We start from the raw sequence: 14,466 nt of genomic DNA, 5'->3' as shown, positions 1-14,466 counted from the left end.
TAGGGCATAACAACTGAGGGGGCATATCTAATTGGGCATAACAACTGACTGGGGGCAAATCTAATCGGGTATAACAAGTGACTGGGGGCATAACAAGTGACTGGAGCATAACTACTGACTGGGGGCAGGCTAATTTTTAAGTTGATAATTTTTGAATGGCCCCCGAAGGATTTTATAAATATCCAAATGGCCCTTGATAGAAAAAAGGCTCCCCACCCTTGTTCTAAGCGTTATGAGTGACTAATGGTGACTTGTGAATGTAGAAAATGCACCTCCCAGAGGACAAAGGTCTTTTGCACTTTGCTAGATAAAGGTGTACCTCTATTATGGGAACAGGCCCCAGGACCATAAAGTGGGTGCACACCTTCATGTGTAGGTGGCGTGTGTCTGAAATCACAGCTTAGTGACAATTCTAAGGGACAAATGTAACAGCATCTGATTTGCTAGAAGTGAAGACTTTTTTGGCAAATCTTTTGTTGGATTTAAATTTCTGTCTGGCTGCTACAAAACCTGCTGCAAAATTGCAGAAAATCCTACATTTAAATTGGAAGCTATTACATATGGCCCTAGAACTTTAAAACACTAAACTAATAAAAATAGGATTTTAATACCTACTGGTAAATCCTTTTCTCCTAGTCCGTAGAGGATGCTGGGGACTCCAAAAGGACCATGGGGTATAGACGGGATCCGCAGGAGCTTAGGCACACTAAAAAGACTTTGACTGGGTGTGAACTGGCTCCTCCCTCTATGCCCCTCCCCCAGACCTCAGTTATAGGAACTGTGCCCAGGAGAGATGGACATTTCGAGGAAAGGATTTTTGTCTAACTAAGGGCGAGAAACATACCAGCCCACACCACAAACATACCGTACAACCGGAGTAGCAGGAAACCAGATAACAGTATGAACTAACAACAGTAACAAGCTGAATATAACTGATACACAACCCACGTGTAACTAAAAATAACTAGTATCAATACAACTGCAAGGAACAGTCCGCACTGGGATGGGCGCCAAGCATCCTCTACGGACTAGGAGAAAAGGATTTACCGGTAGGTATTAAAATCCAATTTTCTCTTAGGTCCTAGAGGATGCTGGGGACTCCAAAAGGACCATGGGGTCTATACCAAAGCTCTAGAGCGGGCGGGAGAGTGCGGACGACTCTGCAGCACCGATTGAGCAAACATGAGGTCCTCATCAGCCAGGGTATCAAACTTGTAGAACTTAGCAAAAGTGTTTGAACCCGACCACGTAGCTGCTCGGCAAAGTTGAAGTGCCGAGACCCCTCGGGCAGCCGCCCAAGATGAGCCCACCTTCCTGGTAGAATGGGCATTTACTGACTTCGGCAACGGTAGCCCAGCCGAAGAATGAGCTTGATGAATTGTATTACAAATCCAGCGTGCAATAGTTTGCTTAGAAGCAGGATTTCCAATCTTGTTGGAAGCATACAGGACAAACAGAGCCTCTGTCTTCCTAGTAAGAGCCGTTCGGGCGACATAAATTTTCAAAGCTCTTACATCATCAAGAGATTTTGGGACCGCCACAGCATTCGTAGCCACAGGTACCACAATAGGTTGGTTTATGTGAAACGAAGAAACCACCTTCGGCAGAAATTGTTGACGAGTCCTCAATTCCGCTCTATCCGAATGAAAGATCAAATACGGGCTCTTGTGAGACAAGGCCGCCAACTCGGACACTCGTCTGGCAGACGCCAGAGCCAAAAGCATGACCACTTTCCAAGTGAGAAACTTTAACTCAACCTTACGCAAAGGTTCAAACCAGTGAGACATAAGAAACTGCAACACCACTTCAAGATCCCACGGCGCCACGGGTGGCACAAATGGAGGATGGATATGCAGCAGTCCCTTCACAAAAGTCTGAACCTCAGGAAGGACGGACAATTCTTTTTGAAAGAAAATAGATAAAGCCGAAATCTGTACTTTGATGGAACCCAATTTCAGGCCTGCATCCACGCCTGCCTGCAAAAAATGGAGTAAACGACCCAAGTGAAACTCCTCCGCAGGAGCTGCTTTGGTTTCACACCACGACACATACTTTCTCCAAATACGGTGATAATGTTTTGCCGTAACCTCCTTCCTAGCTTTAAGGAGAGTGGGGATGACCTCCCCGGGAATACCTTTCCGAGCTAGGATTTGGCGCTCAACTTCCATACCATCAAACGCAGCCGCAGTAAGTCCGGAAACACGCAGGGCCCCTGGCGTAACAGGTCCTCTCTTAGAGGAAGCGGCCAAGGATCTTCTACAAGCAATTCCTGAAGATCCGGCCACCAGGCCCTCCGTGGCCAATCTGGAACGACGAGTATTGTCTGAACCCTCGTTCGTCTTACGATCCTCAGCACCTTTGGAATGAGAGGAAGCGGAGGGAACACATACACCGACTGAAACACCCACGGAGTTACCAGGGCATCCACTGCACTGGCTTGGGGGTCCCTTGACCTAGAACAATAACGCATTTGGCGGCAAATAGTTCTTGATGAAGAGCCCACTCTCCCGGATGGAGATCGTGTCTGCTGAGGAAGCCTGCTTCCCAGTTTTCCACGCCCAGGAGGAAGACTGCTGACAGAGCGCTCACGTGCTGTTCCGCCCAGCGAAGGATTCTTGTGGCCTCCGCCATTGCCGCCCTGCTCCTTGTTCCGCCTTGGCGGTTTACGTACGCTACCGCTGTTATGTTGTCCGACTGGATCAGGACAGGGAGACCCTGAAGAAGGTTCTTCGCTTGCAGGAGGCAGTTGTAAATGGCTCTTAACTCGAGAACATTTATGTGGAGATAAGATTCCTGGCTTGACCACTTTCCCTGGAAACTTCCTCCTTGCGTGACTGCGCCCCAGCCTCGGAGACTTGCATCTGTGGTCAGCAGGTCCCAGTTCTGGATTCCGAATTGGCGCCCCTCTAGAAGGTGAGAACCTTGCAGCCACCACAGGAGAGAAATCCTGGCCCTGGAAGATAGACTTATTTTCCGGTGCATGTGCAGGTGAGACCCGGACCATTTGTTCAGCAGATCCCACTGAAACACCCGGGCATGAAACCTGCCAAACAGAATGGCTTCGTAAGCCGCAACCATCTTCCCTAGCATTGATGAATCGACACACTTGTCGGCCTCAGAAGCTCCCTGACCATGGTCTGGATTTCCAGAGCTTTGTCCTCAGGAAGAAACACTCTCTGTAGCTCCGTGTCTAGGATCATGTCCAGGAAGGGCAGCCGAGTGGACGGGATCAACTGAAACTTTGGCAAATTTAGAATCCAACCGTGATGTCGCAGAACCGACAGGGAGAGATCCACATTTCTTAACAACTGTTCCTTGGATCTCGCCTTTATCTGGAGATCGTCCAAGTACGGGATAATTGTGACTCCTTGCTTGCGAAGGAGAACCATCATTTCCGCCATTACCTTGGTGAAAACTCTCGGGGCCTTGGAAAGCCCAAACGGCAACGCCTGAAATTGGTAATGACAATCCTGTACCGCAAACCTCAAGAAGGCCTGATGAGGAGGGTATATCGGGACGTGCAAGTAAGCATCCTTTATGTCGACGGACGCCATAAAATCCCCCCCTCCCCCCTTCGAGGCTGGAGATCACAGCACGAAGAGACTCCATCTTGAACTTTTTTTTTCAAGTATGTATTGAGGGATTTCAGGTTCAGAATCGGTCTGACCGAGCCGTCCGGCTTCGGCACGACAAAGAGGCTCGAATAGAACCCTTCCCCCCGTTGGGACGGGGGAACCGGCACAACGACCCTCTGTTGACACAACTTTTGTATCGCAGCATTTACCACCTCTCTTTCGGGAAGAGAAACTGGCAAGGCCGACAAGAAAAAGCGGCGGGGGGGGGGGCATCTCCTGAAACTCCAGTTTGTACCCTTGGGACACTATATCTAAGACCCAAGGATCCAGGGCCGATTGAAACCAGACCTGACTGAAGAATCGGAGCCGGCCCCCCACCGGTACAGACTCCCGCAGGATAGCCCCAGCGTGATGCTGTAGATTTGGTAGAGGCAGGGGAGGACTTTTGGTCCTGGGACCCTGACACGGCGGGCGACTTCTTTCCCCTTCCTCTACCCTTTGAAGCGAGGAAGGACGAGCCCTTTCCTTTTTTGTATTTATTAGGCCGAAAGGACTGCATCTGATGATGGGGTGCCTTTTTCTGTTGTGTGGGAACATAAGGAAGAAAAGAAGACTTACCCGCAGTAGCGGTAGACACCAGGTCAACAAGGCCATCACCAAACAAGACACTACCTTTAAAAAGGAGAGCTTCCATATTCTTCTTGGAGTCGGCATCAGCATTCCACTGATGAATCCACAGCGCCCTCCTGGCCGAGACCGCCATGGCATTGGCTCTTGATCCCAAGAGGCCAACATCCCTCGCCGCATCCTTTAGGTAATCTGCAGCGTCCTTGATATAACCAAGAGTTAAAAGAATGTTATTCTTATCAAGGGTATCCATATTAGAAGCCAAATTATCAGCCCACTTAGCAATAGCACTACTCACCCAAACCGACGCCACAGCAGGTCTGAGCAATGCACCAGTATTAACGAAAATGGACTTCAATGTCGTCTCCAGCTTGCGATCCGCCGGATCCTTGAGAGCAGCCGTGTCAGAAGACGGAAGCGCCACCTTCTTGGACAGTCGTGATAGTGCCTTGTCCACACTGGGGGACGACTCCTATTTTTCCCTGTCTTCAGAGGGGAAAGGATACGCCATAAAAATTCTCTTGGGAATCTGCCATCTTTTGTCAGGCGACACCCAAGCCTTTTCACAAAGCGCGTTCATTTCATGAGAGGGGGGAAACTTCACCTCAGGCTTTTTCCCCTTAAATAAGCAAACCCTTGTGTCTGGAACAGCAGGTTCCTCAGAGATATGTAAAACATCTTTGATAGCTACAATCATGTACTGAATACTCCTAACAACCCTTGGATGTAAAGATGTCCATTTTTGGGAGGGACATTTTCAACAGTATTCCATGCAGATGGCCAATCTGCATGGAATACTGTTCAGACACTGGCTGCAGGCACTCCGCACGACCGGCCATAAAAATGGCCATGTGTGTACACCATAGAGGAAGGGAAACAGTTAGAGACAAAGTCTCAAACTGTGACACCCGTCGCTGAATAAATTAGTTATATAGTATCAATCAATGTTCCTTTGAAGCAGCTGAGTAAGAACTGCTAGCTAGGCTGCAATGTTACAGAGATTCTTGGGACAAAATGGGAATTACTCTGTGCTATGGAACATTCTATGGGGGTCATTCCGAGTTGTTCGCTCGTTGCCGATTTTCGCAACAGAGCGATTAAGGTAAAAATGCGCATGCGCATGGTACGCAGTGTGCATGCGGTTAGTATTTTAGCACAAAACTTAGCAGATTTACTCACGTCCGAACAAAGATTTTTCATCGTTGAAGTGATCGGAGTGTGATTGACAGGAAGTGGGTGTTTCTGGGCGGAAACTGACTGTTTTCTGGGAGTGTGCGGAAAAACGCAGGCGTGTCAGGGAAAAACGCGGGAGTGTCTGGAGAAACGGGGGAGTGGCTGACCGAACGCAGGGCGTGTTTGTGACGTCAAACCAGGAACGAAACGGCCTGAGCTGATCGCAATCTGTGAGCTACTCAGAAACTGCTAAGAATTTTCTATTCTCAATTCTGCAAATCTTTTGTTCGCTATTCTGCTAAGCTAAGATACACTCCCAGAGGGCGGCGGCCTAGCGTGTGCAATGCTGCTAAAATCTGCTAGCGAGCGAACAACTCGGAATGACCCCCTATACCTTCAAAATGTGTGGTCTGTCATGGAGAATGATTGACTCAGTAGGACTCAGTATACTTAAAAATAAATTATTTTATCTGAAATATTTATATACCGCAAACAACATATAACATAAAAATGACAATTAACATCAGATTAATAGCTCTTAATAGAGAATAACAGGCTTCTAAATAACAAACAAATATGTAATGTGAAATAGAATTTTTAAAGAAGAAATTAGTACCACACAGCACAACACAGGAATTTAAAGAAGAATATGATAGAACACTTACTGAAAAATTACTCAAATACGAACAAACCATAACAGATACCAAATGCAGAAAGTTCAAAAGGGATCTAGAGGATTACGACAAAGGAGAAGTCAGATCTTATAAAAAAAAACAGGTCAAATCCACTTACTATCAATCCCAAGAAGGTTCATCTAACCATATTAGGTCAAAATTTAATAGAAACGCCCCTCCTAGACTCCTCTCATTAAAACAGCGAGATTCTTCTGACCAGTTCAGACCCAGGGATTACAGGCCCCAAAATACCGGCTCAAGATTCTATTACCGCTCAAAAGATGAAAGATCTGATGAGCGTCACTTAGGGGCCAGACCCAAAAAGAATTTAAATTTAAATCAAAGATCATATCAATCTAAAGACTCTACAGCTTTTCCTATTTTTTTAGATCAGGATCACCACAGATCAAGGTGGGACAATCGATCCCTCCTGGAACAAACTCCAAAAAGAGGCAGAAGTATAAGCCAAGAGGGAGAAGGGGCGGGAAAAAAGAGAAACATAAGAAATTAACAGCTCAACTCAATAAAGTAGAAACTTTGAATCCCACAGGAATTTTCAATCTGTCCAGTAAAGTATTGAGTAAAGATGAAATCTCCTTGTTACAAAAGGGTTTAAAATTTTCCCCGGCAGCTGAACCTAATATTTTCAATCTTTTCGTGGATCTAAACAGGTTCATTCGAACCTTGTGCCGCAAAAGATTTTTTGCACAGAAGGGTTTGGATAAAATTGAACCAAATCAGTCTCCAATCATTTTAGATGAGACAGATGATCCAATACTCCGAACTCTTGATGAATTATACCAAGAAAATCAAAAAGATATCACACTTTCCACCCCTGAGCAAAAAATCTTTGATATCAATAGAGACCATACCATACCTGGATGTGACCTTCGATATTGTTGACGGCCACATCCAGACTTCCAACCATATCAAAGAAGTAGGTAGCAATACTTACTTACATTTTAAAAGTGCTCATTACATCCCATGGAAGACTAACATTCCAAAAGGCCAGCTTATGCGTATAAGAAGAAATTGTTCATCAGACTCTGTCTTTCAGAAGCAAGCTTCTGACATGCTGACAGCTTTCGAGAATAGGGGTTACCCTAAAGAACTACTATGTAGCGCCTTAGAAGAAGTAAAGAGAATGGATAGGAACCAGCTCCTTAAAACTAAATCTAAGTCTAAACAAAAATCCCAACAACATGAACTGTCCTTCATTTCTATGTTTAACAATTGTTCTAACGAAATTAAACAAATAATTAATAATAATTACAATATTCTTAGATACGATACTATTCTGAAGGATCTTTTGCCACCCAAACCACGTTTCATCTTTAAGAAAAATCGATCTTTGGGCTACAATCGTTGTCTAAAAATAATAGCTCTTTGTTCCCAAAACAAACCGGATTTTATAAATGCAGTAAAACTAAATGCATCACCTGCAAACATGTACTAAATAAAACTATAAAATGAACCAAAACAATCACTGATAGAGATATCAGTATCACCAGCTTTATCACATGCGACACAAGCTGGGTAGTCTATGTCCTAATCTGCGGGTGCAATGCACTATATGTGGGTCGGACCACAAGATCATTAAAAACGCGTTTCACTGAACATAGGAGAAACTTTTTTAATAAGTTAACTAATCATAGCATCCCAAGACACTTCACCAAATATCATCAGGGGAACCCGGAAACTTTAAGAATTATTGGTCTCGAACATACAGTATCCCTCTTACTAAAAGAGGAGGAGATAGATTTGCAAGACTCTGTAAACAAGAGATATACTGGACTTTTCAATTAAACTCCCTACATTCTGAAGGTCTAAATGAAGCTCTGGAACTCAATACTATATTATAAGATGCTTCTTATTAATTCATATTTGCGAAATACTGTGGTTCTTGTCAAATTGAGATAAGGAGCATTTACTATATGTTGTTATCTCACCATCTTATTATATTGAGTCACTAAGGACTGACACTAGAAATCCCATTACCTATATACAGACTAGAAGTGAGAACATTCAATATCTCTTTAGTGACAGTTAAGAATTATAATCAATAAGTTTTGCCACTTTAAACCTTGTGCTCTATTATAATAGTGTATTTGGGGTACATTAAGGGCACCAAGATTAAAATTAAAATTAAATATAAAAATAATAATTATAATAAAATTCTATAACATTAACTAAACACTAAAATATATACTTCATGCACTTATTAATAATTTTATTTATTCATTTATTTGAGTCATTTTGGTAATCTAGTGATTATATTAAACAAAGACACTGGATCAATGTCAACTTCATATGGGTCACGTAGTCGAGAGTTCACTCGACCATCTGACACATATTGGATTCACTTTTGTATTAGTTATATATTTATGTTTATTAATTAATCGTTTAAATGAATTTAAGCAGCACTATCTATATCACTGTTACAAACCTAGATTCGATCTAGTGACCGAGATCTCACCCAGTCACATAACTTAGTCAAATTTCTTAAATAGTCATTATTCTTCTTCCTTTTTGTCACGTCATTTTTTCTTGAACAACATAAGTTTCAATATAAGATAATTATCGGCAACTTGCTGTTAACCGAAAATATATATATATATATATTTTATATTTTTTATTGTTGTTATTATACTCATTTTACACACCAAGCAGTCACAACCTTAGGCATTCCCGGGGGGGGGGACTCATATTGTTTTTCATAAGTAACGTCAGCGCATTCTCTATAAGATCATTAGTTACCTAGCAACCCATTAAGCTTGTTATTCAAATATCCAGCTTTATGATTGGTGTTTACCAACATGTGACTATAATCACGTGATCGGCAATTGTCCGATCACGTGACTCTGACGTGCCAACCAACGCGTGACTACAGTCACGTGACCGGCAATTGTCCGATCACGTGGCCTGAACGTCATGCGTGCCAGCCCGAGATATAAAGAATATCCCTTAAGTCACCATAACATCACTTCCTTATCCCGAAAATCACGTGATATACTCACGTGATCGATAGGATCTCCTTCATTGGTTCTCACCTCGATTAGGGATCACATGATCGGAAATAATGCAAATAAATAAATAAAAATATCGGTATTTTTCTCTCGTCTCCAGCTTCGTTTTCAACATATATCTAACTAGATAGCTCTCTAATATAAATAATAAGAGCTAGGTTTATTTTAAGAACTGTTTTAATAAATTTGTTCAATATATTAATTAAGCACCAGCTGTCTCCATTTATGATATTACCTCCCCTATAAAAAGGGCACCAGTCTCAACATCATACTACCTTTGACAAAGCTGCCTGGAGCAGCGAAACGCATTAGATTGGGACCTTGTGTGGACTTTTGCTGACCAGCACCACTATCACACCACCATCTACAGTCAGGACCCAGCAATCCATTGCCTCCGTGAACCAGGACTCCACATTGGCACTGCCATCGCCTACTATTCCTATAGGAGAACCCACACATTGGAACACGGAGCACCCATTGAACTGTGAACCAGGACTCCAATTGCTGCCTACATCTATGGGAGCCTTTTTAAATGGAACACAGACTTGGTAACCACATCCAATTGGATGAATCATTATACACTTGGTCCGTATTCATGACTGTATTTACGCTTGGTATATTCATGCTAATTGGTGCCTTCACATACTAGTTGGTGCTAGTATTCACCAGGTCTCAAAGTCCACAAAAGATTCAATAGTGAGACATAGATTTTATGTATATTCATTTCAGTTGATATGTTTTTATTTGTATAAGCTTTTTTAAAATCAATATTAAATACACATTTGCTCAGATCTCACTGTGTCAAATAGCGCTGTATATTTTTCTTTACTTAAATATGTATAAGTTTGATTATATATAGTTGAAATTATTTAATTATTAAGAAGAATATATAAAATATGCAAAACATGCACTGAATTCAAATAAAAAAATGCCCTCTCGAATGGTACTGAAATATATACACTGGCGTCCCAGTAATATTCAGAAGAAATTGTCCCGCAAACAGCTCCCAAAGATAATTGTGAAAGGAGAATATTGAATGATCAGAAAGTAGTTACCCACGTATTGGTTACTGATTTCCTACATTTCTGGGAGGGACATTTTCTGGGAGGGACATTTTCAACAGTATTCCATGCAGACGGCCAATCTGCATGTAATACTGTTCAGACACTGGCTGCAGGCACTCAGCAATACCGGCCATAAAAATGGCCCTGTGTGTACACCATGCATCATACTTGCCCACTCTCCCTGAAAGGCCGGGAGGCTCCAGAAATTAGGGTGGCACTCCCGGACCCCCCCCCCCCCCAGGGGGCAAGTCTCCCGCAACCCGCTCACTCCCGCTGCACCCCGCACTCCTCCCGCTGCACCCCACGCCCCAACCACTTTCAGCCTGTTGAATAGAAAAGAGGGGCGAGGCGATGATGTGATTGCGCTAATTCGCCCCGCCCCCCGCTCTGCAATACCAATAATGTGGTCATTACAGAGCAGGGGCGTGGCTACGATGATGCAAACACATCACCACGCCTCCTTACCGCCTCTTCCATGCCTCCTCTTGTGTGACCTGGCTGCTCCCTCCCGGAGGGAGCGGCCACAAAGTAGGTAAGTATGCCATGCATGCCTGAGTTATGTACTAAGCAGTGAGTACATCATGTATGCCTGAATTATGTTCTAAGCAGTGTATACACCATGTATTCCTGAATTATGGGGGTCATTCCGAGTTGCTGACTGCCCCCTGCATGGTCCGGCCACACCTGCGTTGGCCGGACCGCGCCCACGAAACAACGGGCAAATGCCGCAGTTACACCCCCCGCCCAGTAACCGCCTCTGCCTGTCAATCAGGCAGAGGCGATCATAGCGGTCCGACGGCACCGATCAGGTTGGAATGCCCCTCTATGTTCTAAGTAGTGTGTATACCATGTATGCCTGAATTATGTTCTAAGCAGTGTGTACACCATGCATGCCTCAGTTATGTTCTAAGCAGTGTGCACACTACGTATGCCTGAATTATGGGGGTCATTCTGACCTGATCGCATGCTGCCATTTATCACAGACACCCGCCCTGCAAACGCTTGGACACGCCTGCGTTTTTCCAAATACTCTCAGAAAATGGTCAGTTGACACCCACAAACGCCCTCTTCCTGTCAATCTCCTTGTGATCAGCTGTGCGAATGGATTCTTTGCTAAATCCATCGCTCAGCAACAATCCGCTTTGTACCCGTATGAAGCGCCTGCGCATTGCGGTGCATACGCATGCGCAGTTCTGACTTGATCGCGCCGCAGCGAAAAAACCTAGCATGCGATCAGGTCGGAATGACCCCCATGGTTTTGCCCATTAGCTAACAAATTTGCTGCTGCGATCAGATCTGAATTAGGCCCATAAGCTCCTTGATTTATGAGATAATACACGGTCTGATTCAGAGGTGTACGCAATCCGGGTCGCTGTTGCATCTTTGGTGGAAGCAGATCTGTGAATTTATGTAAATTTTATCCATCTTTTGTAAAGAGACGCCATTGCTAGATTCTCAGTTCCACTGCCCGCATCCAGAGACGCATCGTATCAACATTGCAAATACTACTAAACATCTAAACAACCCTTAGTTTGCTCCAAATGTCCACCAGAACTAACTAGCCAAGGCAAGTGAATCTGTGTCTGTGGATGCAGTCACTGGCTTCAGGACTCCACAAAAATGATGTAAAAATTACAAAAGGCAGACAAGTTTCCAGAGGTGTATCCAACATTAGCATGTGAATGAGGTGTGAGTTTAGTTGTGTAACTATTACCCCTTTCACACCGCACAAATAACCCGGTATCGACCCGGCACGGGTCAGCGTGCGGTGTGAAAGGGGCATAGCCGAAATCCCGGGTCGCCTGGTATAAAGCAGTGTTATACCCGGGTTGAATACCGGGTCAGTGGCTGCGTAAACGGGCTCCCGGGTCGATGCGACCCGGGACCCGTTTACTAGATAGGGAGAGGTGGCGCGGAGCTGAGCTCATCTCCCAGCGCCGCCCCCCCTCCCCCCGCTGCTATGGCAACCCGCCCGGCATATTGCCAGGTCGGGAAAGCCTGCAGCAGCTGCCATTCCCACCCGGGAAGGACCCGTTTCCAATTCCCGGGTGGGATCCAGCATTGGCAGTGTGAAAGGGGTATACCTTGATTGTGGGATGGATCTTCCTCTGTTCCTCTGATTGCTGCCGTACCCCTCACCCACCTACATTGTTGTGCATAGCAGTGAGGTTTCTCTTGGTTTGTTAATTTCTCTACATTGTCCTGTTTTATTGATTGATTGATTGATTGATTGATTGATTGTTTAACATCTTTACAGTTGAGATATAGATAGGCAAGAAAGAATTGCTCTTTAGAGGACATGATTGGGTGGAATTGTTTGAAGTAAGTTGCGGTGTCCTGCCCTTGAGTGCATATTCTTGAGGAACATCCAATCTTGCCCAGTTAGTGGGGGAATTTTCCCCACAGTCAGAGCCCTACAGTCACCCACGTTTGTAGTATACAGTAGTACTTATATTGTGGCTAATGCCTGATAGAGGCTCATAAAACTCATAGGCAATTAATAAGTGAGTATGACCTTTTCATTGAAGATGTGTTTGACAGAGTACTGTACATTTTTTACTTTTTGTGCTATTAGATCTCCATGACCATGTTTGTGCTCTTTGTTTCAACTGCTGGTCTCTTTTACATTAATCAGCTTGTACAGCAGTCTGGTGTCAGTTGATGCAGGGTGAATGTTGGCATGTAGATTTTGTATTAATTATTGTCATATGTTTTTATGGAACTCCATGGAGATCCACTGACATGGGGAGGTGGCTTGAGATGGCGGGTGTTTTGGAGGGTTAGTGACTGTGTAGGAAGACTCAGTTTCTCTGACACTGGCAGCCAAATACCATTGGGTGCTCTGAGCAAACATAGGGTTAACGAAAAGTCCAATGGTGCAGCCAATGTCTGCTCTGTGGTGCACTACGGCGGATTAGAGCTGCAGCCGGTCTGTGTCTCAATAGACTGTTCGGGCCGGATGTAATGCTGCCCAAATTCAGCAGCAAGCTCTCTAGGTCAGTGAGATTATACATGCTCTAGCAAATGTTATAACAGTCTAACAGTAGTGGTACCAGATGATCTCAGTTTTATTATGTCTAAAACACCATACTCATGCAGGAAACCCTGGTGATCAGGTCAGTGGACCATATTACCTGTCACGGACATACTCTGATGCATAAGACATAAAGATTTTTAAGATATTCTTTTCCCATATAGCTAGGTGGTATATGGGTATCCGGAAGGACACCTTGTCATCATCTATATAGAGAAGCCTCTCAGTTCGCTGAAGTTCCAAGTTGCTGTTATTGATACAATGAATGACAACTTATACAGAATCTACATTGCTTACCTACTGAATGTGTGACAGCCTGTAATATAATTGGTAAACCATTGATAGTTACTAATAAATTACATACAGTATAACTCAATAGTTGGGTCTTTCCTTGAGGTTCTATTCCTCTGCACGAGGTGGAATTCCTACTAATTTTGAGCCTTCACAAAAGAACTGAGGGGTATTTACTAAGTGTCAGTCTTGGATTTTTTTTTTTTTTATGATTTTCTGTCAATTTTGCAACCTGCTGATTTACTAAAGCGGAAAGCGATGGGAAAATGTGATAAACAAGTCACTTCGTCTGGCACCGCCAGAGTTCCAGGGAAACCGAAGGGACAGACGGAGGAGGACGTGGGCTAGGGACTAGGAGAATGGCAGCATGCAGGACTAGGAGGTGGGTGATGTGGGTTACCTGGCAACCACGAGTGGAACTAGGAGGGAACGGAGGCAGGCAGGACTAGGAGGGCGACGGAGGAGGATGTGGGTGTTGTGGGTTAACTGGCATCCACGGGCGGGTCTAGTAGGGGGATGTAAGGGGATGTGGATTACCTGGCAACCATGTGCATGATTAGGAGGGAGACGGAGGAGGACATGGGTAACCTGGCAACCACGAGCTGCAGACGGGACTCGGAGAGGGATGGCATCCGACGTGGGATGTTATCCCAGCCAAGATATATATACTGTATATCTGTAATAGGCAGGCTATAATGATGCTGCCATATATACATTAGTACTGGCATGCATAAACTCGCCAGTCTCCCACAGCTCCCGACCAGTCTGGGGATAGAGGACACCACCAGCTGGCCTGAGGGGTCTGGGCATGGGGTGTGAGGAGCGAGCACAGAACCCTGGCACTCCACCGGCGCACAGTGTATATAAAGCAGTTGAGCCAGTTATCTGCCTCTTCACCCACATCATCTGCAGCCCCAGTACCAACCCCTCTTCCTACCTGTCATCCCACTGCTCACCCTACACAAGGTCTATACCTTCATGCCGGACTAATTCACTTTCTCC

Source organism: Pseudophryne corroboree, chromosome 11, assembly GCF_028390025.1.
Source record: "Pseudophryne corroboree isolate aPseCor3 chromosome 11, aPseCor3.hap2, whole genome shotgun sequence".
NCBI lineage: Eukaryota > Metazoa > Chordata > Amphibia > Anura > Myobatrachidae > Pseudophryne > Pseudophryne corroboree.
This window is presented reverse-complemented; position numbering follows the sequence as displayed.